Below are 5000 nucleotides of genomic sequence, written 5' to 3'. Positions count from 1 at the left end.
CTCCCGCCCGCAGCCAAGGACGGTGACATTGCGAATCATCCAGCGCATCAACTCCGTTCTTTAGAACTCACCAACGCCGGGAAATCCAGAGACAACATAAGAAGGACGCATAGCAACACGGCAAAATATAAATCAATATCAACTACAAGACTTTTTTTTTTGTCGAGAGGTATACTGTGCGTTTGAATTGTTGGTGATGATTGGTTACAAGTGCGACCTGTCCGAACAACATCGTTGTTTTAAATAAAGATCAACTAACCTGCTAACAAATAATTATCATCCCTCGTTTTTCAATCCAATATATATTATCACCATCCCTGCCATGGTGATAATATATTAGTTATCCCTAACCTGTTAAGTGCATCTTCGTCTTAATAAACGAACTGATTACAGTGACATATATTGCGGAAGTGGAAGGCAACGACAGAATAACGATTAAGCAAGATAATCAACCAGCTATAGGGGATACCATAGGAGAGGCTGGGAGGGGCCTGTTGGAAGAGTCAAGAGGGCACCTTGGGAGAGGGGCCGAAGGGGCGCCAGTGGAATGGCCGGGAGGGCTCTTTATGAAGGGCTAACGAGCACCATAAAATGAGAAGGGGCGCCTTAGGAACGTCTGTAAAGATACCACTGGAAGGCTTACGAGCACCATAACCAGTAAAGAAGACCATGATGGCACATACGAAGTGGCAGAAAGGGCATCTAGTGGAAAGGCCGAGCGGACACCATTGGAAGGGTTAAGGGTACCATAGTTGTGTCCGAAAGGCACCAGAATATCTAAAATATACACTGGCAGAGAAGCACTTTCAAAAGTAGTAACATTGCTTTGTTATTTACTGAAGATTTATAAATGCAGCGCGATTGGAATGTGATTAATATGGAAGACGATATCAACTTTACCCCTGACCAATGGCAGCGAATCCTTTCAGACAGGCACGGTGATCTTGCGAATCCTCAGTGAACGTAGACCTTGGCTCTGTTTGTGCAAAGCTACAACTCATCTTTCAGAGTTATTTTATAGTTGCGGAAAATTTCATTGTGTTTTCGCTCTTCTGGTATTGTCTTATAAAGCCGACAAATTTTATAATACACTGACAAGTGTGGGCAGCGTAACTTTTGCTCGTTGCCGGATGTTACTATATACATTTGCAAAATTGATTCTACAAAACGGTAACACTGGATTGGCTGCCTACCCAGAACTGCCGATCCCCTTTGTAACAACAGTGATGTCTCAAGGAATATCAGCTTACGAAAATATTTTACGGTCTTTATTTATCTGTCCTTTTTCAATAAAAAAAAAAAAGTCGTGATTACCTGGTTTAAGTAAAAAAACAAAATCTGAAGTTTACTTTCGGTTTTAGTAAACGATTCAATATATTTTCTGCTTTACATAGCAACCCTATGCAATGAGTATTATCAAAAATCTAAAACGTTGGTAAATGAAGGACTGTACCTATTGAATAATCCAGGAAAGAGGGATACCGATGGAATGCTGGAACCGGCGAGTTTGTCTGTATTTGTATTTGTATTTGTTGGCCACGAACAGTTCCTGTCATCTGACCACACACTGAACTGTACCAAAAGTATTCGTTAAGTAGTCTTTGTGATACTTATACTTGCAAATGAAGTGATAAACTTCACCTTTTTTACAAAAAATGTTTTTCACGTAATAACAATAGCCTCGAAAATGCCTGAAGTATGTGTGGACATACATGTAAAAGCATAGTAATCTAATCCTCTTTACCAATATCATTTTAACCCCTAGCAAGCTTTCACTTCTCAAGGAACCCTGGTTGGAACACGCTGCATTACGAGTGGAGGCGGCTTTATCAGGAACAGCGACCCATATGAATCCAAGGGAAAGCTACTAAAAAGAGACAAGAGCTGAGAAGTCGTTATGACAATTTTCCTATTTAGCCTAAGGTTATAGTGCACGTAATTCCTTCCCCAAAAAACGTACATGTAAATGGAACATTTCTCAGATTGCCCCATGAGGTTAATATGTCTGACGCGAAATCCGATATTTCACATGATTTATTTGGTATTCCAGACGAAATTTGTTTCACTTACGGTGACATACCAAGAAGTAGTAATTTTTAGTACAGAGTAAGTTTCGATTAGAACATATTAGTTACATGGAACGTTCCGCATCACAATTTCCTGCTCAATAAATTATTATTATTGTTGGATTTCTTGGCTATCAACCAGCGGCATGAGGCCAAGGTTATTAAGCCATTGGATCCTATACATTATATCAATCTATATAAGGTCATAAAGTTTTGTCTCCCTTAGAAAAGCGATTACTTTATGTATTATTTTTTTTTCATCATATGATATATATATATATATATATATATATATATATATATGAATCTGAAATGAAGTTCGGACTGCCGAACCATACATCGGTTTTTCTTGCTGAACTCTTTGCTATTGATAAAGCTTTAGATTTCGCACTATCGACGACCCACGATAGAATAGTTTTTTTTCAAATTGATGTTGTGAAAGGTATATCTTTAATTCTAAAGTAATTTTTCAAGGTCTGTCTGTTGTTGTTGTATTTGTGGCATGTTATCTGAAGATGGGCTATTGTAAGATGCTTTGTAAAATGGGGGCACTGTGGTGGAAATCTTTTTTCTATATAGGGCGTGAGTTAGTCTTGTGGCGTTGACTCTCAGGCGCGCCAACACCACCTCCTCTGTTCGGTCCTTCCTGTCGGCTGTGTCCTTCTTTTCTGTTATTGTTTTATGTATATTGTTTATGTCTCGGTTGGTTCACTCACTTTGCCACAGGGAGATGTATTTTTGTTTTTATAAGAAACACGAAACACATGAGATCTGTGCGGCTAAGATCTCGGCTAATTTGTCAGCCTGCTCATTGCCATGGATACCAGAATAGCCTGGTACCCATATTAGCTTGATTGATTTGTTGGCACCGTGTAGCTTACGAATGATATTACCCAATAGTCTATTTTTGTGGTTTCTAATGATTAAATGGCTTTAAGTGAACTTAATGAATTTGAAAAAAAACTATTCTATCGTGGGTCGTCGATAGTGCGAAATCTAAAGCTTTATCAATAGCAAAGAATTCAGCAAGAAAAATCGATGTATGATTCGGCAGTCCGAACTTCATTTCACATTCATATATATATATATATATATGAAAAAGGGAGTTGTTTAATAAGGATCTCTCTGAACCTTTGGCGTACCTCCACCTCCGGCGCCATGGCTTTAGCTGATGGAAGCCGGGCTTCCATGATGGAAAAGTTGGGGGTTTCCCATGGCGCTATGTTTGACTGAACCAGGGTATCGATGGTAGAGAGATCTATACCGACTTTCTAGACGAGGTCGTGGAGTCGCGTGAAAAAAGGGCCTAATGCCATCAATTCTGTTAGGATGGCTTGGGTCTCGAGCCACCTTTGCGGCATAGGTCAGTGCTAACTGCCCGCGTCTGAGTCGGAGGGGAGGTACTCCTGACTCCACCTCAAGACGCTCGATACGAGTGCATTTTGAGGCTACAAGACGCATGCGCACACAATCCAATCCGCCCTTCATCATCTAATCCTTTAAAAACTAAGCTTGATGCCGATCCATACACGATTGACCCATAATCTGCTTTAGACCTAATTAGGGCTTTATATATGAATCTCTCTCTCTCTCTCTTTACACACACATACATATATGTTCATATATCTATCTCTGTCCGTCTATAAATCTCTAGCCATCTACAGTTCAGTCACCCATTTTCCTTCTCCACAAAATATTCTTATCACGAGCTTTGATCTGAAATATCTGACTCAGTATCTCCGATTTGATAAAATTCTACTGTAGATAGGAAAGCTTTTGATGAAAAAAATAATTCTTATAAAAATATTTTCAACATATACAATTAATACATAGGTAATAGAATTACACCTAAATATTTCACAATAGCTGTCCAATATTTACAAAACTGACAAAACTTACACTTTTTTTTTTTTTTTTTTTTTTTTACCTGAAACCCAATCAAGCTTAATCAATATCGCCAACCTTTATAGACTACTGCGCACACCTCAGCCAATTAAATAATTTCCCTTTTATGGCTCAGGTTGAAAAATCGTAATGTTAATTGGTAGTTTTGCTTGTATGCTGGTTTATAGCAAAGGCGAAAATAGACTATTATTCTGACCATTCCTTCCTCCAAAAACAATAATCTGAAATGATCTAGACTACCCAGTTTGTAAAACATATTTAAAATCTATATTTTTGAATATTGATCTTAATGATATGAGATTCAGCTTCTTTAATAAAAACCTAATTAAAAGAAACAAGAAACTGATGAATCCGGAAATGAACAGAAGGTATTATTGGAAAGGACACCTAACAACGAAACTGAAGAATCCTATTATAAAGAACATTCTTAGAAACTTTTCTTCTGTAGCGTGACCTTGGCAAACTAATAACAAGGGTAACAAAGATGTAAAACTCAAAACTTTCCAGGTGCTCTTACAGCATCGAGAGAAAATACCAGGAAATCAAGAAAACAACAGAAAACGGGAATTATAGCAGATGAAATACGTGAGAGAAATTAAAAGGGCCAATAGGCATTGTACTTAGTCGTGATGTGACAATGTACACTAACGACCAGTCAATTAGATTATCACGTGGCAATAGAAGCTGGACCCATGAGAAGTCAGCTGAAATTCAAACATGGCTAAGCTGTGTATAGAATCTGGTGAAAACTGTTTCGCCTTTACATGAAAAATATAGAAAAGGAGCGGCGGATAGTGGTTGCAATTCCCGCCAACACCGATGAAGAGGATCCTGGCACTTGCAAGCTGGTCATTCCTGATTTATTGGTCAAGCTAAGAAATTATCGGTACGAGATCCAGAAATTTGCCCGGATCTATCCTGCCAGAACATAAAGTGAAGGTCAGGCGAAGGCTCAGATAATATTACTATGAATGTGCATCACAATAGTTAAATTACTGAAAGGTTTACTTCGATCATTCACTTTTGCCC

The sequence above is a fragment of the Penaeus chinensis genome, chromosome 28 (genome assembly GCF_019202785.1).
Source record: "Penaeus chinensis breed Huanghai No. 1 chromosome 28, ASM1920278v2, whole genome shotgun sequence".
NCBI lineage: Eukaryota > Metazoa > Arthropoda > Malacostraca > Decapoda > Penaeidae > Penaeus > Penaeus chinensis.
This window is presented reverse-complemented; position numbering follows the sequence as displayed.